This window comes from Embiotoca jacksoni, unplaced genomic scaffold, assembly GCF_022577435.1.
Source record: "Embiotoca jacksoni isolate LCO1_2020_lvr unplaced genomic scaffold, fEmbJac1.0.p SCAF_1, whole genome shotgun sequence".
In the NCBI taxonomy this organism is placed as follows: domain Eukaryota; kingdom Metazoa; phylum Chordata; class Actinopteri; family Embiotocidae; genus Embiotoca; species Embiotoca jacksoni.
Genome location: NW_027185229.1, coordinates 11213946 through 11236795, shown reverse-complemented (window position 1 = coordinate 11236795; position 22850 = coordinate 11213946). Strand labels below are relative to the sequence as shown.

The 22850-nt window shown below is 43.4% G+C and overlaps 1 protein-coding gene across 1 annotated transcript in view; it reads left to right on the top strand.

The window, feature by feature from the left end:
* Window positions 1–22850, top strand: part of pdzrn3b (PDZ domain containing RING finger 3b) — a 99189-nt gene that overhangs the window by 52723 nt on the left and 23616 nt on the right. The window lies entirely within an intron of this gene.

The following is a 22850-nucleotide window of genomic DNA, read 5'->3' as shown; positions in this document are numbered from 1 at the left end:
GGATCAGAGGATGAGTCAGAGTAAATGTGGTTTGTAGGGGAAGTTACTACCTCTTACCAAATGTCTTTTTATTTCAGTACTCCATGACTAAATGTGTCTCTCTGTCATACATTTCCCCTTATGTAAAGGTTGAAATATAACCTTAAACTTGTGAAATCACTTTATCTGATCTCTACAGATCTCTACATGGATTTCAGACTGTCAGTTACACCAGGAAAACATCACCTTGGGCTCAAAGAACACATTTATAGACTGAACAGTCGCTGCAAGTTAGTTCACTTGGAAAAACTCAAAAGATTTGTGTTCTTTTTGCAATACTGAGTGTTCCAGATAAATGTTTGACAAAGGGGCTTTTGTATCACTCACACAGCAGTTGTAACTTGTTACTCAAAGTTAAATAGTAACCCTTAATCCACAGCTGTGGAGGCGCCGTCAAAAAAAAAAGAAAACAGCCCCCTGAGTGCTTTTCACTTGTTTTTCACTACACATCAAAGTTTGCATACTGCACAAGAAAAATAAATAAATAAATAAAAGCGAGCGCTAATTGGGTAGCATTGTTGGGTTTGTTAAGAAGTCTTTGTTGTACGAAGAGAAGGACAAGCTAAAAAAAAAAATAACAAAAACATAAGTGCAAAAGTCGGAGTACTTTTCTAGGTCTAGCTGACAACACTGCAGCATTAACAGATAATTCCACTTCCTTCAAGGCCTATTTTCTTTTCCTAAAGTTAACATGGTGAATACTTGAAGATGTATCAGCCATAAACCCACATGGTGCTCTCTTTAAGGCACTTCAAGTCACAGGCAGCAAGATCAGCAAGATTTTCTTCTTCTTCTTCTGTTCCATTGTAACAGGAAAATGAATCTCCACTAACTTAATTTTCAGCGCTCTGGCTCTCAGTAGCCTTGGAGAAGATTTGCCAAGGGCCTCTGGAACGGAGAATGTAACCAGAAGTGTTTGACTTCAGAGTGCAGAACTGGTGTGAACTGCGCTCCCCGCCTCAGGCATTCTTTCCCTGGGAATCTGTGATGGATAAAGATCGATGTGAGGATTGGAACCATGCCCCCCCATGCCTCAACCCTTTGCTCCAAGTCCTCATGCTCCCTGTTCTTCCCCCTCCTCCTCATCTCCTTCTTCTCCTGCCTTTTTCTAAATCTCTATTCCTCTTCTCATGAGTAGCAGTAATTACAGCAGCTCCTCGGCCTCACCGCCAAAATGAGCTGTTTACTTTTGGCCACTTGCCTCTGGCCTGTGTGGCCCGGCCCTGCATCCCCCGCTGAGCCCAGCAGGAGCAGCCACACGGTCACCAAAATGCGACCCAGTTCTCACCAGGCCCAGCTCACCCAGGCTCCCACTCAGCCACTTGTGCTCCGCCCATAATCCCACAGAGCTCCATCAGTCATGTTCTTCATGTAACCCCCTTATTCCTCCTCTTTGCAGTGGCAGCTCACTGCAGTTTGCATTTGCAACCCAGCTGAGGGAAAACCATTTAATTCATTTCATGTTTTACTGTAGAGGCAGAGCCAGCAATTCTACCGCATGCTGTTTTCTTCAGTGTTGTCTGTGCCCAAGGGTTGAAGCACAATGACAGAGTGTACACCCCTGTGCTATGTTTGTTTACACGCAGGCAGCCGGGGAGCCCCGTTTAGGGTGCGCAGACTGCACAGGATCGCTCGAGTTGAGCTGATGATGTGTTGTGTTGGGTGAGGCCGGTGGGCCCCGTCGTTCTCTGGCCCTCGGACCCAGGTGCTTCCTGTCTGCCTGCTGGAAAAGTAAAAATGGGCCCGTGATGGGCCGGGTCAACCGTGAGCCTTGCACTGTTGGTGCTCCTGCAATGCCCCATGGGACCAGCAAAAGGGCTTTAAACATCTGACTGCTTTTTTTCTTTCTCTCAATCTTTTCTGTTCCTCCACCTCCCAAGCTTTTTGCTCTTCTTACAAAAGAGACACCTTTCTCCCAAGCGTCTGCAGAGAGAATTACACGTTAAGCAGGGAGCCGTGTGTGTTTTTCTCTCTCCTCTCAGGTGTGGCCCGTTTTACCGCAAAAACAAGCCGATTCCCTGCCTTAATACAAATTTTGCCTGACATTGTATTGTTCTATCTTTGCTGTATTTTTGCATTGCTTTTCAAAGAAGCCCTTGAGTTGTGCTGCTGTAGTAATCCCAAAACAAAGGAGTCCAGTATTCTGGCAGATATTTTCACAAATGAGAAGGGATTTACAAGTTTTAGTGCCAGCTGTGTCAGTTCCATAAAGTATTTATACGCTCCCTGTAATATGCATTTTATATGTAACTGGAACCGTTGTCTGCTAAGAGAGCGCAGGTCGGCCTGCTGGAGCTGCGTGCTCCTTGCTGGCTGGATAGAGGCTCACTTCTAGGAGGATCATTCTTGACTCCCATCCAGCTGTCCTGGCCCTTAATCTGCGAGGACCGGAGAGACAGAGCGACCCCTGGTGGTCATCTTGTGCACATACAACTTTCGAGCCATTTTTCACTTCATTGTCAACAATAAGTCAGAATGGAAGGAGCATGTTATTGGTAGTTGTTGAGAATTTTTTTGTCTGATTACACGTCACCACGGGTACATTCATTCTCTTTGTTTTATTGGCTGACTCACTTTTCCTCACCTGTCACGCTCATGTTTTATGTCTGGCACAAAAGCATTTGAACTCTGATTTATGACTCCTCCGAAAGGTGTAATTTGAGGTTTCTGGTGGAAGCTCTGAAAAAAGAAAACCTGGATGTCTCTCCCGCTGTCATATTCTGCAGGGGACCATTCGGAGCAGTATTCATTTGCACCTTCTTTCACCCTCAGACACCCACAATTGTAGGCTTCTGAGCCTTCGGTGAAGTTAAGAGATGACAGAATACATTACCAGCAGCTCTTCTTCGTCACCTCCTCCTCCTGCTCCATAGCATGAGTCATCAGATGAGTCTGTGCGAGAGGACTAGGTAATAATGGACAGCCCTGACAGAGGCATGAGAGAACATTAGTCGCTCGTAAAAAGGAGCTGATGGCACTCGCTGGCAGGCTGTTCCACCATTGTCAGGTATTTCATTGGCCTCCCCCCTGAGGGTATTGCAATGGCGATGGGTGCAGTTAGGATGGTGTTTATTTCCAGGTACAGCAGCCTGCCTCGTCCGACGCCAGGAGTCTGCTGATAAGGCCGAGACATGCTGGAAGGAGACAGGGACTCAAGGTTAATGCTCACAGTCTGGGAGACGTTTGCTTTTGCTTCAGGCTAATGTTGTGCAACAGAAACTTCATTCCCATTTGTCCAATGAAATGACAAAGTGAATTACTGTATTTCTTTGTGAACTAATTTATGGCAGGGAGAGGAGCATTTAATAAATCACAGTAACAAATCATTCATAGTATAAAAAACTTTTTTTTTTTTCCTCCTAAATAACCATTTTCTTGTTGACTTTATTAGAGAATCAAAGCAGTTTGGTGTTTTTATGTTTGCATAACTCTCCTCATCCACACAGTCTGGAAGTGGCACAGAGAGAACAGTACTTAAATGTCAGATGGGTCGTACCCATCTTGACCCGGAGAGTCGTCCGAGGCCTCAGTGTGAGCAGTGACCTGAGCGATGACCGGGCAAGCTCTGTCACTGTTTTCGTTTGTCCCCTGCACTGCCACCCGTCCACGGCACAGCCACAGTGCGGGACTTTGACCTCTGCTGCACCACAGAGGTTCAGCCAGCGTCTCTCTGGGCGAGGGACCTGGTGAATTATTACAGTTGCACTGAAACAGGCCGCCGTGACCCACTTTCAAATTGAGTTGCATACCGCAACTTTTATAGGCATGTATATGACATACTGCAGAAAACATTGACATTTAAGACTTTAATTTTCCAGGCAAATGCATTGAGGGATTTTTCTTTGGCTTCTGGGCCGGGGGTCTAAATGTGCAGATAGGCAGACGCTCCTGGAGCCAGCTGTGGAAACAGAAGATAGTGAGGGAGGCAGCGAGGAAGTGAAAGGGATTTGGTGTGCAGGATCTGCACAGCTCTGCAGAGATGGAAGTTTTCATTTCCTCAGGATAGCTCTGGCTGTTTGAACAGGTGGGCCATCCCCTCCCCCTTCCCCCCCCCACCCCCCACCCCACCTCCCTCCCCTGGGCTGTAAAGGCTCCAGCCCCCACTCATGTTGTCCAGTTTGCCTCTCTCTCTCCTGGGCCTGGCATTCTTCAGTGCAGATCATTCCTCCTGACTCTCTCTGTGCAGAGATGCCCAAACAGACTCCGCACTAATGCTTTTCTAGTCGCCCTCCTGTCATTGCCGTTATTACTGCACCGAGCAGCTGGGCTAAAATACATGGAAATGCTTGTTAACTGGGGGGGGGGGGAGTGAGCATTTGAACACACTGATTACAGAGGATGAAGGGGCGGTGGGGGGCTGGCTGGCTGGCGGTGCAGTGTGTTTTGCTACATGTTTTGTGTGTTTTCCCCAGGGGCATGGATGCACCCAGACTGAGTCATGCTAGACTGGAGCCATGGCTCTGTCTCCCTGAGCTCCTTTCCCTCCTTTTTCTGTTCTTTTTTTTTTTATTTTTTTTTTTTCCTCTTCCCTCTCCTCCCACTGCCGACATAACCAGCTGGGCTCCTGAAGCATCCAAACACACACACACACACACACACACACACACACACACACACACACACACACACACACACACACACACACACACACACACACACACACACACACGCTGGAGAGGTACTTGAATGGAGGACAGACGGAGGGATGGAGCAGTGATGAAATGCCAGGAGGAGTAGGGGCAGGCGGAGGCCCACATTGAGATTGATGAGCTGCTGTAGAATCTAGCAGGTAAACACCAGTGTGGCTTCTCCTCCCCCGCAGGACAGCTCTCTGGGATTAGGGCCACTTGTTGCCACATTTGTTTTCACAGATTCTCAGTTTGCTAAAAACCCACACTCTCCCTCTTTGTCTCACCTCACGTCTGTCTTCTTGTTTATATTTTTTTCTTTCACTTCCTTTCTCTTCGTCACCATCCCCTCTCCTTACACCATTTTTTTCCTCTGCCGTACTGGACACCTGTGAATATCATTGCAGTGTCTCTGTGTAACATGAAAGCAAAACGGAAAGCTTTGAGCATCCTTTGCTCATCAGCATCAGTGTCGACTCCTAGACTTTTAAATATCACCAGTAGGTGGCGATATGACTCTTCAGAAGCTCTCAGAGCTCTGTTTAGTAAAAAAAAACAAAAAAAACATTCTTCCTTGCCCTCATTTGATCCCACATTCCTTCAGCAAAACAATGTCTCGTTACTGCAGTGTGATTTTTAAGAAAGGAAAAAAAAAAACATTCTCACCTGCTTTTATTTTGTTCTTTTTTGTTTCTAGCCGTCTCATTGTAATGAGATACATGAATATGTATTTGGCAGTGGGGCAATGCTTTGGAAATATTTTCCTCACATACTGCAGAAAAGATAAATGGTGGTTGGCTTCCCAGCAGGGAGCAACGAAAGAAGAGCCCAGCTGTGTTTGTGGGAAATGTACCTGCTGGATCTCTTATGCTGAAATATGTACAGCACACTCTCACGCAGTGTAGTGTATATAGACATCTTCTGGTCAACTGTATTGACATATATCTCTCCAAAAGAAGAAGCTCTTTTCCTCCCTACCACGAGGTTAAACGGGTGGTTAACCCTGCGGTGTATAACATGATATCAGATGTAAGTATGAACAAAGTAGCATAAAAAACAAGTAGCAAATAAGTGAGATGATGTGTCAAAGGTCACTGTCACTGACTAGTTTATGTGTTTTCTTTCTCTTTCTGGCTGTCTGTGAATGGTCTGACCTTGTGGACGTAACCCCGGGCTGGTTCTTCTTCCGTACCTCTCAAATTACACGACCTCTGTGTCAAATGAGAGCAGATCGGGTGATCGTGTCTCTAAGGGTTGTTTAGTCTGGACTGCAGGACAGCAGCTGAACTCTCAGTGGCCTCGCTCTCTCTCTGCTTTCAGGATTTCAGTTGTTCCGAATTTTGTCCGTGGGCAAGCTGTTTGTTCGGCCGTGGAATGTAAGTGAATGTGCAGGCCTGTGTTTGTTTGTGCATGCATGTCATCAGAGGTGGATTCCACAAGCCAAATCTCAGTGCTGCATGTATTGGCACAGGACACCGGTTTGGGGGCAGATTTGTGATGTAATCGTGAGTTAATCTCTGCCCTGCTGCTTGGTGATCAGCCCCATAGGGGCATTCATGGCAACCCAGGCATGCATGTACCCCCACCCATCAAATACACTCATGCACACATTCTGCATACCTACAGCTCTGCGATCCCTCGGCCCCTCTAGCTCTTATCTGAAACGCTAATCTCATTACCAAAGCAAGCGAGACCAAAAGCTTCAAATTCACCTGAACCCCCTTACTCATTACACATCAGGAGCAGCATTAAAGCCCACTGGATGAAGTAAATTACATTCTCGACCTGGCTCAGGTTGCATAACACGACTGTGTGTAGCTTAGCTGGTTGAACAGCCACCAGAGCTGGAGCTCAAGGCCCAGGTCCCTTAATGAAAACAGGGTTGTACTGATTGGCCAATGAACATCAGTTTTTTTTTTTACTCTCACTTTAGGGGGAAAAACTTCAGAATTAGCATTTTCTGGCACATTTGGTGATATTTCAACATTTAAATGATCCCCTTGTTCAGGTAATTGTACAAATGAAAGGGTGGTGTGACTTCAGAGAGTTTAGTTGAGTTTATGTAATCTTAATTTGTGGAGCCTTTTGATGAAAAATCTCATATATTCTACTTAGTGCAGAATATTTGTATTTGTAAACGTGCACTCGGATTCTTACTGATGAAGGTGCAAAACCTCCAGAGAGAAATCTTCAACAACAGGACATTGTCCCTTGAAGACAGCCTTTAACACTTTTGGGATGCAGGTTGCCATGGTGACAGTCAGAAACAGGTTGTGTTTCCTTGGCGACTGGGGTTTTGCCCGGCGTGTGCATTAGCTTCATTGTTATTGTCCTCTCAGATACTGCTGCCTGCCTGACAGTCTCTTCATCACACACACACACACACACACACACACACACACACACACACACACACACACACACACACACACACACACACACACACACACACAAAGGTGTTCACTAGTCTCGTTATTGCTGCATTTGAGGGAAAAGTGCTTGTTCATTTCCAGCCTGTATTAGCTCTCTCATATCATATTCTGTTCAGTTCTCAGGTTTAAAAAAAAAAAAAAAAAAAAAAAAAATTCAGTTTTTCTTTACCTTCCTCCATCTTGTTGAGCGATACAGAGGCTGGCTAATGTTTTTCCCTGCTCACATGTTTCTCCCATTAAAGAGCCTCTGTGCAGTGCGGCCAACAGCATCAAAGCAGACGCGTTAGTGAGACACCATGTCAACTTGTGGCTCTCTGTCATGGGAGGGGGGGTGTTACCCTGGGATAGCTAATGATAGCCCATTGGGACTTGACAGGGGGAGGAGGGGAGAGATGTTAGGAGTCGTAAATCCAGTAATCTCATATTTTTCCCGGTTTGATTTAGGCTTCTTTCAAACCGCTGTGTATACTGGCTGGTCATACTGTCGGCTTTGACATGACGTTTTTCTTAAAGTTATTTTGTCCCTTTTTTGTAAAATCGCTAGCAACTCTCACTCACATAAAGTAATTACATTAAAAGAACTCCGTTTCAGTGAAACCCTTTAAAGGCTGTGTGAGAGGATTGTTTTCCCTGACGAGAATACCATTATACTGTAAATACTACAGCCTGTGTACCTATACAACATTTTGTTCCTCTCCAATTCGACCCTTCCACTAGTTGGGGTATCTGCCAATACTAATATATTTGATACTACTGCTCTTCTCATCAGATTTAAAGTCCATATACTGTGCATGGAATTTATTGATGTAGATTGTAGGTAACATGAGGCCAGGGACAGCTGTGATTCCCCTGACTGAGTGAAGTCTCCATTTAATAAAGGGATTAACAAAGAAGCTGCACTGAAAATGAACCAGCTTTGTCCTGACCTGCAGTAACTGATTCACTCAGTCAGGTCGGTACCAAAATCGATTTTGTGCTTTTGTCCTTGACATATTTTTAGCAGGAAACATTATCAGAATACCAAAATACTGATGTACATGTTTGACTTTACAAAAGGTGTATATACAGAATGTATGCATGAGTCACATTTCAACATACTAACAGAAAATACATGAGAGACATGTGGTGGTCTTTTGTGTGGAGGCTTCCACTGAGATCTTCTTTATAATCACAGAGTTGTCAGCTGGATTCTCTGATATTCAATCAGCCAGCATCAGATTTACCCTTTACCTTCGCTGTTCCTCTGGTTTGTTAAGGTTCTTCATCGGCCTGTGTGAACTGCTGTCCGCAGCCGTCCAGCGGCTCAGCCAGCCGTGACTGGCGCACAGCTCAAAAAAAATAAAGGGAACACTTAAACAACACATCCTAGATCTCAATGAATGAAATATTCCAGTTGAAAATCTGTATTCATTACATAGTGGAATGTGTTGAGAACAAAATAACATAAGAATGATCAATGGAAATCAAAACCATTATCCCATGGAGGTCTGGATTCAGAATCATACTCAAAATAAAAGTGGAAAAAATCAGATCACAGGCTGATCCAACTTCTGTGGAAATTCCTCAAGACAAGTCAAAATGAGGCTCAGTAGTGTGTGTGGCCTCCACGTGCCTGTATGCACTCCCTACAACGCCTGGTCATGCTCCTGATGAGACCACGGATGTTCTCCTGAGGGATCTCCTCCCAGACCTGGATCAAAGCATCAGTCAACTCCTGGACAGTCTGTGGTGCGACGTGGCGTCGGTGGATGGAACGAGACATGATGTCCCAGATGTGCTGGATTGGATTCAGGTCTGGGGAACGGGCAGGCCGGTCCATAGCATCGATGCCTTCATCATGCAGGAACTGCTGACACACTCCAGCCACATGAGGCCGAGCATTGTCATGCATCAGAAGGAACCCAGGGCCCACTTACAATGGTCTTCCAATGGGTCTGAGGATCTCATCCTGGTACCTAATGGCAGTCAGGGTACCTCTGGCTAGCACATGGAGGGCTGTGTGGCCCTCCAAAGAAATGCCTCCCCAGACTATCGCTGACCCACCGCCAAACCGGTCACGCTGGAGGATGTTGCAGGCAGCAGAACGTTCTCCACGGCGTCTCCAGACTCCGTCACGTCTGTCACATGTGGTCAGTGTGAACCTGCTCTCATCCGTGAAGAGCACAGGGCGCCAATGGAGAAGCTGCCAATCTTGGTGTTCTCTGGCAAATGCCAATCGCCCTGCACGGTGTTGGGCTGTAAGCACAGGCCCCACTTGTGGATGTCGGGCCCTCGTACCACCCTCATGGACTCCGTTTCTGACAGTTTGAGCAGAAACATGCACATTAGTGGCCTGCTGGAGGTCATTTTGTAGGGCTCTGGCAGTGCTCCTCCTGTTCCTCCTTGCACAAAGGAGCAGATAGCGGTCCTGCCGCTGGGTTGTTGTCCTCCTACAGCTCCCTCCATGTCTCCTGGTGTCCCAGCCTGTCTCCTGGTATCTCCTCTGTGCTCTTGACACTGTGCTGACAGACACAGCAAACCTTCTTGCCACAGCGTGCATTGATGTGCCATCCTGGATGAGCTGCACTACCTGAGCAGCTTCTGTGGGTTGTAGACACCGCCTCATGCCACCTCTAGTGGTGAGGGCACTGGCAAAATGCAAAAGTGACCAAAAAATCAGCCAGAAAGGATGAGGACAGAGAAATGGTCTGTGGTCACCACCTGCAGAATCATTCCTTTATAGGGGTTGTCTTGATAATTGCCTCTCATTTCCACCTGTTGTCTGTTCCATTTGGTAGGTAGGTAGGTATGTAGATATTTACTTTATTAATCCCCGAGGGGAAATTTTTTCACAACAGCAGGTGAAATTGAGTCACAATCAGTGTTGCTTCCTAATTGGACAGGTTGATTTCCCAGAAGTGTGACTGACTTGGAGTTACATTGTGTTGTTTAAGTGTTCCCTTTTATTTTTTTGAGCAGTGTACATCTTAACCTTCACCACTCAGATGCAAAAAAAATCAATCGCTTTTTTTTTTTCTTCTTCTTTTCCTGGCCAAGGGATGTCGACTGGGCTAGGAAGTAGTCTGAATGAGGGTGTGTTCGCTGAGAGCGGGAGATAAGGAAGTAGTCAGTTGTGGACTGAGGAGGGAGTTCTTTGTAGTGAAAGGCTTTGACAGAGATAGATGGGGCTGAAAGAGTGTGAACCTCCAGTGGAAAGGACAGCTCAGACTCGTCTGGCATTGAGTGGTGAGTTTGAATACTGCAGAAAGTAATGGTTTAACCTGCAGTTCCAAGTAGATTGATGTTCCCATAAGAGTTAATGTTATCTAGCATATTTTAGAACCTGTACTGTGCTGTGCTGTAATCACCACTAAACTATACACTGTATATGCTTTGTTGGTGCCATTTAGTGCCATTCCTGTTTTTGAAATGAGTTCGCCTCTACACACTTGGCTGTTGTGTTGCAGCAGCCAGCTGCTCTGTCTTTCTTATTGTTCTGAGATTTTTTTTCAAGGTGGCGGGTGGGAGTCACCTGCTGGCGGGGGGGCTGCCCCGTGGTTGAGGACCTCTCACCTCACTCGCCTTTCGAAGTGTCCCACCAGCACCCCGGCAGCCTGTCTGTGTCACAGCTTGAGTGGCAGGTACAAAGTAACCACTGTGTGCTTTGAGGTCCTAAACTCACCCCCTGTCACTCAGTTGTCCCCGGACAATGCCGGGCCACACCACCCGCCCGACCCGCCTCTTTGTGTCCTCATTGAATTACAGCACAAGTTGGTTCTGTGCACTCCTGAGGTAATTGAAAACATGTGATTAAAAAAAAAAGGCAGGGATGTGCACCAGTGAACGTGACTCCATCCAACAGGAGCACCGGTCACAAACGGAGCCTGTGAAAGATGATATCGGCATGTGGCATCCTCATTATGAGGACTTAAACATCCCTTTGTAGGTGTTAAGAGAGGAGCCAGGATTTTTGAAGCGATTGATTGTGCCGACCTCAAAATGAAGTCATGTTCCACCAGTCGGCTGCAGACAGAGCATAACCTTTTAAGAAGCCTCCTCTCTGTTGGCCTTGTCAGGGTGTCACGATAAAGAAAGGCTTTGTGAAAGAGGTCTACCAAGTCTCCTTACCGTCTCCTTTTTCATTTATTAAATTGTTTGGGAGGTAGCTTGGTTCTTTTATTGTATCCGTACTTGTAAATCTCCAATCTAAATCAAAGCACGGAATACCGTTCCTAAACAATGTTTTCAGGATTTTCATCTCCACCCACACTAGATGTGTTTTTTTCCTCTGCATCTTCTTCAACTAAGGTCATAAAACACATTCAGCATTCCAAACTTATGATATTCAGGAGAAAAATGAACACATAAGGAAATGCAGAATCCAATTTTTGAATGAAATGGAATAAAAAAAAAAAAAAACGTTTTTTACCGGTATCAGTCATCTGTCATGAACGGATGGGACACTCCATTTCCTTTCCTTACTTTCCTGGCTGTCTGTACTGCACTATCTGAATAAAGGCAAAATGACAAAACAAATTAAAAAATAAACCATGGTTCCTGGAATATGTCTGGTTGTTTAACTGCCCTGCATACAAAACAACATTTGGTCTGGATTTTTCTGATGTTTAATAATTAATTGAGAAAGTAAAAAGCATTTTGATTGATAGTGGAGTTTATCATCAGTTGCAGCATAGTTAGGCTACAAATAACATATATTCTCTTCATCCCAAACTATGAATTATTGATTTCCTGTTCTTTTGACTGCTTTGTTAGGGTGTGCCATATCATATCATACACTATAATATTGGTGACAAACTGTCATGATTATGCTGATATATGAAATTAGAACACTTACTTTGGTGAAATTATACGTTCCTAAAATTAATTATGAAACATTATGTACAGAAGTACCTTGAAATGTGGTGATAATAATTCCGTGCCATATCGCCCACCCCTACTGCATCCACTGATATTACACTAGCTCCAACGTGATTTTTTTCAAATTGCTGATATTCTCCAACCACCTGTCAAGTAATAAACTATACAAGAGCAAAAAGCCTAAATACTCCTGTGGCCGGTGAATAACTAGCATTTTAATCTAATGAAAGCAATAAAATTCCTAAATTATTATCAGGATGGTTAGAAATTGAACTACTGTCGGTTATTTGAGTGCAGGTGATTCTTGCATCTTAAATATCCTCTTTCCAATAACTCCTTCCTGATTTGATTTAAGCGCGGTCTGCACCTGCAAAAAGACGCGTCGTCGTAAAATGTGGGACAAAGGCTCCGTGTCCCATTAATGGAGGGACGAGGTTTTTCGTCGGCATTATTTCACACATCTATATCTGTCTGCAGTAGCCCCCTTCTGTCATGCTGACGGGCAAAGACGACGTCTCGGAGCAGGCACACCCACTGAAGAGGGAAGGTGCATAATTGTTGCTTTTGGGGAGTGCCTGCGCTCATGAATGTGCGCTCTGTTCTCATTACTACCCTTGATTACCTTAATCCTCCGTCTGAACTCAGTCCTGTCACACGCACCGAGGGATGTGAGAGGTCAAAGAGCAAACCAACCTCCCCCTGCTCGCTCCTAAAATCACTGTCTCCTCATTAAACCAGAGCCTTCTTTCGATCTCTCTCCTCACTACCTCCTTTTCTGTGCATCTCCACCCCCACCCCCACCCCCACCAATCTCTGCTCCCTCTCCTCTCCTTCATTCCCTCCTGTCTGTTACTCTTTTGGCTTTCCTCTTTGCTTCTCAGCTCTTTTTAACAGAGAAGATTGTTCCGGTTCCCTCTCTCCCTTAATGGACTCTTAGCGTCATCACAGCATCGTGTACTGCATAGGCAGCATTTGCAGGGTACTTCAGTGCAAATGAAGTTGGAACGAGATGGAAATTACAGGCTCGGGTTCCTTAAAAGCATTCTTTTCTCCTCTTCCATTTGGAAGGGAATGGTGTGCAAATGTGTAAAAGTGCAAGGGGGGGTGGGGGGGGGGGACAGATGGACTCTGATTTTGTGGGTTTTGTTATTTTCCATCAAAAACACCCCTTCTGAAAATGTTTTAGTGAAAACAGCTCAAGAAATTATATTTGGGTTAATGATGCTCGGGGCATCAAAGAGAAAACTGCACTTTGGGGCCATTTTCCAATTTCCAGTTTGATGTGAAAGACACTGAGCCCTCTGGCTGCATCAGAAATGAAATGTTTTCAACTCGCGCCTCTTAGTAACATTCCTACTTTCCGGTTGTCCTTGCAGCCAAGTGTGTCATATAATGTGTTTCTTGTTTGAAGACATGCATGCTAAAAAAAAACAAAAGACCTCATTTTGATACACTGAATTGGTTTGATAATGGTGCTGATATGTTTAATAAACATAATAAAAATAAAAAGATGAACATCTTTTTTGCTTTATTCCATAACTTGGTGGATGTTTTGCATGACATTAGTACACATGCTGAATGGTACATTGACATCCTAAATGATTGTATTTGCACAAAAAACACTTTGCACTATTTGTCAGTACATCTATCGACATATGCCACAAATTAATTTTCCATCTGAGCTAATGGCATTAGCATTGTCTTTGTTAAAAGGCTCACTGCTATGGGGTATCATTGGATCAGCAGTGGTGAATGAGGGCATTGTTTACACTTGGATTTCCTGGGAGTAGATAATCAAATTTACTTTGGGCAAACCTGGTTTGTATTGTCATGAGCAGATGTGTCATGGGAAGCGAGAAGATTATTGGGAGAATCTAATTCATTACAGATTACTCATGACTGTCTGCATAATCAGTGATGGAAGATCCTGCAACATTCAAACTCAGCCAGTAATCACAGTTCCTCTCAGTCAGTCATGCTTGCAATCTCACAAATTTGCAGTAAAGACGGTTGTTTTGCCAAGGAAGATCTGCAGCCAACATCAGGTTAGAATGATTTAACCTTTAAAATGTTGCTCATCTCACATATCACAATCTGATAAACCTTTAAATTTGATGAAATTGACAGACTTCTTAAATTTGAAACCATTTGCAGGCCGAGCTTTTTTGTCCCCAGTCGGAACAATGCAGTCTTTTTATTTTGTAATCTTTTAAACCCTAACCCTGAGGCTACATGGACAGGATAAAGGATAAAGAGCAAGGACAGATAAGCTGAATTCACCATATCAGTGGAAAATGTGTTGCTCAAAGACATTTTACCTTTCAAAGAGTCCGTGGCAAGAGACAATGAATCTTGTAGCTCATCTTATCCGAAAGGTCAGCCTTCATCATCAAACCAGATTGTCTCGGGTATCCTGTGGGACTTCTCGGTTAATGATGAAATTCGGTGTACAACTTGCCATTTCACACCTCTTCAAAATCTTTGAATGGTTAAAGAGACAGTGCTCATCTAAACCACAATGTGGCCAATTCTCACATTAATGTTTAGAGCTCATAATATTTGGATTCACCTTTTCTTTGTCTTAGAATGGGATATACATTCTAGTACATTGCAGAAATACACTAGTTTTCTCCGCCAACATGAAGAACTGTGAAATGGCTAAAAGCTCTTACATCTTGCCTGCGCATTACCTCTTTATATAGAGGTTTATTCAACCACATATGAAGTGCAAACCATCAGTCCGAGTGATGTTTAGACAGTGTCATCTGGCAGCCAGTGGAGCCTGACACGGTTGAAGAGGAGTGGACATCTCTCTTTGAAATTGCTCAGTGGTTCAGCAAAAACAACAGGGAGGCTGTGAATCGGTCTTCACTGGCCATAAGGCCCTTGAGGTCACTGCCTCGGCCTGACTAATGGGCCGGGGGTCACGTAGTAAAGAGATTTACTGACTGGTCAAGACATCCAGTTAGCATCACTGGTAATTTCATCCAATTTCCTAAGGAGTGCTTAAGAAGGGAATGTGTGTAAAACATCATATTCCCTCTCTAGGGCAGTGGGCTCATTTATCACAGCAGGCTTTGGCCAGTTAAACTCAGCTGTCTGTCTGGGTATTGAGACGTTTGAGTGATGTCAACCAACATGTCAGTCACTTACCTCTCAATGACCTCAGCTCTTAGTCAGAGCTTTTCATTTGGAAGAGCCCTGTAATGTAATGAGATTAGGCCAAAGGCTGTAACTCACTTTTCAGAAACCTTTCACTCAAACAGGTTGATGTGTTGCGCTTTTCCACTGCAGGAACAAAACCAAATTGACCGCATGAAGAAATTGTTGTTCTTGTTATTTTCTTAGTGCAGGAAGAACCTCTCAAATTCAGCCATGCTCAGAAGTCGATTTTTAGTTGCAGGTTCTTATCTCAGTGTGAGCAGTGATGTCAGTGGCGATAGGTGAAACAACGGTGTTGTAAGCACGTGGGGATAAGACATCACTTTACAGCCACTGGAATAAGCTATAAGAACTAAAGATTTCCCCAAATGTGGTAATATCAGAGGATATTAAAATTGGGCAAAACGGGAAGGATTGAGCATTTACCACATACAAATTATTGCAGAAGGCCGAGTGAAGCAAACTCCAAAACAAAAGTGATTTGATGGCAATAAAGCTTAAATCGAAAGAATTGACAAAGCATCACAAAGTTAAGGTACCGCAAAGGTACCGTGAATGTTAGGGTTCAGTGACCTTCAAATCTAGTTTTTGTCTAATTTTTGAAAAGCATTTGAAGGTCCCTACCTGTTCTGATATTGGAGTTCGGATCCTGTTTCAACACAAATCCAACAAGCATGCACACTTCTTCACTACACCTTTAGGAATGGCCTTTTAGAGAAACTGTAAACACTGCAACTTCACTATATTCTTTCATATTCAACCATTCAGACAACTATAGGAAATTTGAACACTTTGTTTAACACAATGTTCATGCAATCTAAGAGCTTGACTTTTTGTGTTACGAGCTACACATAAGGATGGTCCTGTATGTTCTGTTTCTCTGCTCTTGAGGTGAGAAGATGTGACTCACCTGTAGGTAGTTCTGGTTGTGTTATATAGGTAACAAGATAGATAGTTACTTTATTAATCTCACAAGGGGAAATGTTTTCGCTACAGCAGCATTATAGGTACAAGGGTTTGAAGACACCTGTCAACACTCAGGGGTTTTGCATGAGCAGCCCATCTTTTTATTAGACACCCCCATAATTTGTATTCATATTATTATCAGCACTGACCCCCACAGTCGTTTGCTTTATAGTTTTCCTTCATTGCCCAAAAAAGGCACAGAGTCAACCATTGGGGGCAAGAAGGGTTTCTTGTCTCAAGTGACGTGGAACAGGGGAGCACCCTGATAATGGACAAATGCCTTTACCTTCTGAGTCCCGACAGAGAGTATAACATGTCATTGGAGAAATTCTCACCTGATAAATACAGCTCTAACATTGCAAAGATGATATTTTAAAAAGTGAAAGGCTGTCAAATCCATACAGAAAACGTGTGACACCTTTAGTCCAACTTATCCGACTCTCTCTTTTTTTTTGATTCTCAGTCCAAAACTATTTCCCTTTGTAAGCTCCCAGTTCCGTCTACTGTATCAGCACTGTGTGTACCCACACTTTCTCACTCTGCACCCAGTGTAGCTGGGGGGTTGTGTTGGTGACTTTGGCTGCCAACGTGCTGGAGCAGCCAGGAGTGATGAAGGCTCAGGGAATTAGCTGCTGACAGTAACTCTGTGTGGACTGCAGAGTTGGCAGCACCCTGCAGGGAGCCTCCAAGCAGAGTCAAATCGTCATGAAGCCATGCCTTTAGTACGGGAGAGGGGATGAAATATGAACTCCTTTTAATATCCTGCCTAATAACTGTGTTGACAAGAGCCATGAGTTACCTCCTGAAAGAATGTCGTGGCATTTGGATAATTAGCATGTAAATAGTGTTTAGTTATACCTCGCCATCACACCTTGTGGAGATGTTTTTATAGTAGCAAAGGTTAGGTGCTAATTGTATTAGCCCTTTTATGGAGCTAAATACAGGCCTCTAATAGGTGGTCGTAGGTAGCAAAGCAGTCAACTGGGGACCAAGCCAAGAGTTTCACACCAGGAGCGAGTCTGTCTGCACCAAGACCAATTGATTTACACTTAATCCACCCATATATCCATTTTTACTTACTTTAGGCACTGATGCATGCTTGTTTAGAAAGACAAAAAAAAAAATTGTCATTTTACATTTATTATATGGAAAACGTGACAAAAGTTTCTTTATTAAAGTGGTGACTGTTCCCAGGTGCTGGCAGACAGACGCAGGTCCCAGTCTGGTGAACACACACAAAAACTGATAATTGCTTTTTTGTGGTACTGTTTGTGTACACCACCTTGGTGACTGCACTGCAACAAATGCCTGGAGCTGTTTTATCCAAGCTCTGAAAAATGAAGGTGATTTTATACAGCGCAGGGCAAAATTATGTGCATTTTACTATCAGGCTGTTGATAATGGGAAGCAGCCTTGAGGAGTTTAAAAAAAAAAAGGGACTAAAAGGTACCAGGTTTCCAGATTTGCATCTTCTGTTAACCAACAAAAGAAAACCAAAAAAATCACACAATCGGATCGTATATGGTTGTGAAAGGGAAAGTATCATAGCATTTTATCATATCAGTCGTGTTAACATCCTCTTAAGTAATTACTCTGAAGAGATAGTGATGGCATTATTAGTTGTTTGAGTCTCCAATTAAACCGTTTGGGTGGCTGTCATTCCTGCTGGCTGGGGTCCCTGTTGGCACAGGATCTAGCTTGCTAAGTAAATAGGAGTACAAAGCTGACAGCTGTCTGATAAATTATGCAGAGCCCAGTGTTTCAGAGGTGGCTACACACACTCGCACCCACATACACACTGATCTGAGAATACTCAGGCCCCAGCGGTACAGTTGAGAGGAACTGGAGACTCATTAAACTCCTCCAGACATTTAGTTTCTGTTTCTGCCCCGTTCCCTCCGCTGTGGCTTCTGTCTGTCTGGTGTTTCTGTCTTCTTCGCACCTTCTTCTAACGTCCCCCGTGGTAGCTCTCACTCCCTCGCGCCGCTCCTGTTTGCTCATCTGGCATCTCCATTAGCGCGGTGGCATTACAGTCCCCCTCTCCTCTCATATCCTCTACAGATTACAGGGCCGATATGACGGCTCAAGCCTCAGCCAAATGAGGGAACCTGAGCATTGGCCAAAATCAACTCAGCAGAGGCCCTCTGTTAGCTGTCTGTGCTGGACCAAACCTGTTGAATGCTGCTTGAGAAAAAAAATGCATGCTTCAGAGAAAACTTGTTTATTTAGATTTCAGCATATAATTTGAATGGTATAGTTGTGCAGTCACGCAAACTCCGCTTGGTATGACCTTCTAAGGGGGATTTGAATTTCAAGCAAAAATACTATTCGATATTTGCCGGGAACTAGTCAACTATTATTCGAAGACCACCTCACTGCACATCCACACAAACACAAAAAGAAAACAAGAGAGATTTACTTAAGCCGTAAACAAGGGCTCCACAAATACCATTTGTTGTTTAAATTCGGAAAACCTCGCCTTGGACAAAGCTGATGAGAATCATGTTTTCAGATATCTTTGAGATGAGGGCAGTTGTTTGCTCGGCACATCTAACATCCAACTTCGCCTGGTGAGCGATTGATTGTTGATCTGTGGATGGACCCTCTGCTGGATGCTTCTCTCTCAATTGACTGCATAGCTATGGCAGACGTATGATATAATAGCTACCTGGCAGAGTTTACACTGCACCTAAACTCTAAAGTTCTAAGCAAATGTTTTATTAATGGTAAATAAAACATAACACTTGATTTCTTAGTATCAAGCATCGAGAGCAATTTTCCCTTTGTCTGGTGTTTATCCTCAACAAGACATTTTGCTTTTGCTTTCGGCTGTTTTTCGGTAACTCTGTAATTAGAGGTGTCTTCAAGCCATTCATTTAGCATGTCCATCAAGTACAGGACATGGAGAACCTACATTTTGCATAACACAACCCAATCGTACTGTTTGCAAGAGGCTTCAATGCCTGCAAAATGCCCTCCATTTGATGTTTGGCCACTGGATGTAACTGTCATCAGCTGGTCACGTTCATGGCCATAAAAATTGTTGCACCCCAAAACCTCACACTTCTATCAGGTCTCTTACCTTCTCGAGAGGGCAGCAGGGAAATCAGACTAATAAAGGTACACTCTAGTCCACAGCAGTATTTCTTTATGAGTGGGTCCTTACATTGTTTGTTGTGTGTGTGTGCACAAGGATTTTCATCAATGGCCATTAGAGAGTTGTGCTCTTTGCTTTCAGTAGCATCCCTCTTCAGACTTATTTTTCATCATCCAGTCAAAGTGGATATTTTAAGAATCATCTTGTTTATGTTTGTCAGCACTTGTGGTTTGTCACCACAAAAGTATGCTGAGTTGAGGACAGCGGAAAGTCTTTGTCATACCTCAAGTAACATGTTGTTAATTTGCTGTTGTGCAGAACAATGACACTCTACACAAGAGCCGAACCAAACCAGATAATTCTACTGATGGATTTACAATATGCAGCCAATTTAAGTTTCCCTCACCACTCTATCGTCCCTCACCCCTCCCTCCCTCCCGCCCTCTCTGCCGCCCTTATCCTGCTGTCTGGACAGTGCATTAAAGTTGTGTGAGAGGACCTGGTCATCATGCTTTTTCCTTGAGTTATCACTTCCAGCCATCAGTGTCCTGTTTCTTCACATGTTGCCACGTCATCACTTTCTGCTGAATTTGTCTCCACACCCTCTTTAAGTCCACCTTTTTTAAATCCTTTCTGATGAGAGATAAATTGCTTGGTGCGTTTTCACATGGCTGGCTAAAACACTGCAGTCAGGTTACATGTGTTTCAAGGGATCTGCAGTGGTACCATCAGGTGGACTGAAGACAGGTGAGGTCATGCTGCATGCAGTTGTTCCTCAGTCACGTATATAAATCTTCAAATAGTCAGTTAAAGGAATAATTGAAATAATGATTCAGATATAGCCTTAGAACCCAAAAATAATTTGTTCAAAAAAACTAAGAGTGAAAACAACAGTTCCGCATTTTACAGGAGATGGTGTCCCAGACTATTTCACAGGGTAAATTAGTAGATTTTGTTTAAGCTTTGATTTCTGCATAGATTTAAAAAAAAAAAAAAAAAAAAAAAAAAAAAAAAGAGAGAGAGAGATAAAGCTGGTCTGGACAGAGCCCCAGTGTGCTCGTTCTTTCTCTCGGTTTCCAGTCTTTAAGCTGAGCTCACTCCAGTTACTGACTCCACCTTCATATCCACCTGCAGACATGAGGGGAGCATTGATTTTCTTATCTGACTCCGAGCAAGAAAACGAATAACCTTATTTCTCAAATTTTCAAGCTATTCCTCCAGTCCTTTAGGCATTTTATCAATGATGGATGCCCAACAGTTCCTGATTGTAGCCACTCAGTTTTATAGACTAAAGCCTCTACGTTAATGATCAAATCGCATGTTGCATGTGCATTTAGGGTTATATCCAAAATCTACTTACAAAGTAAGGTATATGTTTCAAGAGGCTGTACCTAGTCTTTTAATCATAGGTGTGCTTTTTGTATAACATGAAATAAACCAAGACCGTCATCTCCCATTCCCTTTAAAAGCCAGTTATGCTTGCTCCTTGGTGGATTGCTATTATGACGACATATTTGCCAGGTAGTAGGACAGAACGCTTCTCTGCAAGAAGAAGGAAACAAATCTGCCCATGCTCAGACGGATGTACATCAGATAATGTCAAACAATGTAGACTTTTAATGTTTAATCTTTAACATGTTTGTGAACTGCTGTGTGCCCATTGATGTAAAAAAAGAGTATATGTGGGTTGCGCACCTGCCATTGTAGGCGCATATTACTCTCTTAATAATCCACCCTTAAAATACCAGTAAAATACTGCACCACTGATTTTAGACCAGGTCTTTTTTGGTAAATCTCTTCACTTTCTGCTGCCTCAAAATAGCAATGGACCACAATACGCCTGATCACACCTCATTTTAAGATCAACATGCCAATGGGTGCTAACATTGGCATAAGTATATCTGCTATTTAAACAGCATGGGTGCTGTGCTGGTCTGAAACTAGCAGAGAGACTTGTACTTGGCACCACTTTGCTCTGGTGTAGGATAGCGCCTAGAATATTATTGGATTTTAAAATCTTACTGATGCAAAACATGTAATTTGAAGGTGTTAATTAATATTTTTTTTAAATGTGTTATTTGGGGCATAAACAGTCAGTTTAGAAATAAATCAAATAGTTATTTTCACTCTTAGACCTGTAAGCTTTGGGTTTTGCTTTTATTTCTGAAGTTATGTGAGAGGAATAAAACAGCCCAGAGGGAGGGAAGATGATGCGTTATAGAGTTATAAACCACACATGGATGGTGTACGCTGCAGTGATCGCCACCTGATCCCATTGTGGCTCCAGTTAACATCAGGAGTTTTAAACTTGTCCCAGTGGGACTTCAACACAGCACCAGGCAGCTTCTATGAATATGAATGACTCTCCCGAACATAGATCAAATGCACAGAGTCCACACACTCTGAAGGCATCACACTGGTAATTAGGAGGCGATGTGGTAACCTCTAGCCCTCCTGTCTCCATATTTAAAAAAAAAAAAAAAAAAAAAAAACACAAATGTTAATGTTTATTATAACAAACCACAGGACATTATTATAGCTTGGTCTCACTCTCACTGCGATAGGAACCTCTGATACCGTGTCACGTCTGGACTAGTAATGAATAAAAGCTGAAGCGTGTGTGCGCCTCTGCCGAGCCCGCAGATCAAGCAGGGACGGGGGAGAGAGGTTTTGCCACCAGGGAGGGAGAGGAATTTAATCAGCGAAGACTAAATTAAATCTCTGAACACACTGACAGACCGTGTGCAGACACTTCACCTGCTGGCTTTGGTTGAACAAGTCCTCAGTTTACTTTTGCGCTGATTGCTCATTAAATATGCACATTTTTTTCTCGCTACAGCTGCCATAACCTTTAGTGCAGTCGTTCATATCAGAGCGCTGTCTCCGTTTTGACTTTGTGAATGGGATAATCTCAGTGTGAAAGACAGATTAGTTGGGCAAGAGCGCCGGCTAAAACTCTGCACTGATCCCAGCCCCAGGCACAACAGTCCGGCTAATGTGAGCGTAGAATTAGTTTTCATGCTACGCTGGATGAAAGTTTGAGCCTATAGCACGCAGACAAGCAAAGCCCACAGTAATAGGGAGTGATTGTTAAATTCACATAGATACCTTCCCAGTTTGCCCCGAGGCAACTTTTTGTCTCCATCACTTCTTCCACCTCGAGGATTTCCTTTTAAGATCTCTTTTTTTAGGTTGGTCCAGTATTCTGTGCAGGTAAGGTGGTGGGAAAAAAAAAAGGATGTATATGAAGACAGGCTTTGTTTAAAATCTGTTAGAATAGAATACAGAAAGATTAAATGGAAAAAGTGAAATCTTATGAGCTAAATAGCCTCTAAGTGTTCTGATGTAAATTAGAAATTAGGCAAAGTGAACAAAAATGGAAAATTCAGACCAAATGCTAATAAACAAGTTAGGCTATGTTACAAAAACAGTAAATTATTATTAAAGTTGAATATTATGAAAAGAAATGCTGCACACAGTCACTTTGATGTGGTTTTTTTTTCTATAGAAAGTTTTAAAAATGAGCTGGCAGAAAAAGAAAAGAAAGAGAAAGACGTCATTCAGCGTGATTGTTCCTAAGTTCCGGCTTTACGTTTCGTCAGCTGTGGCATTTGAAAAATTATTTACATAAAACTTGCTCAACATTTGACTGGAAACCTTGGAGCACCG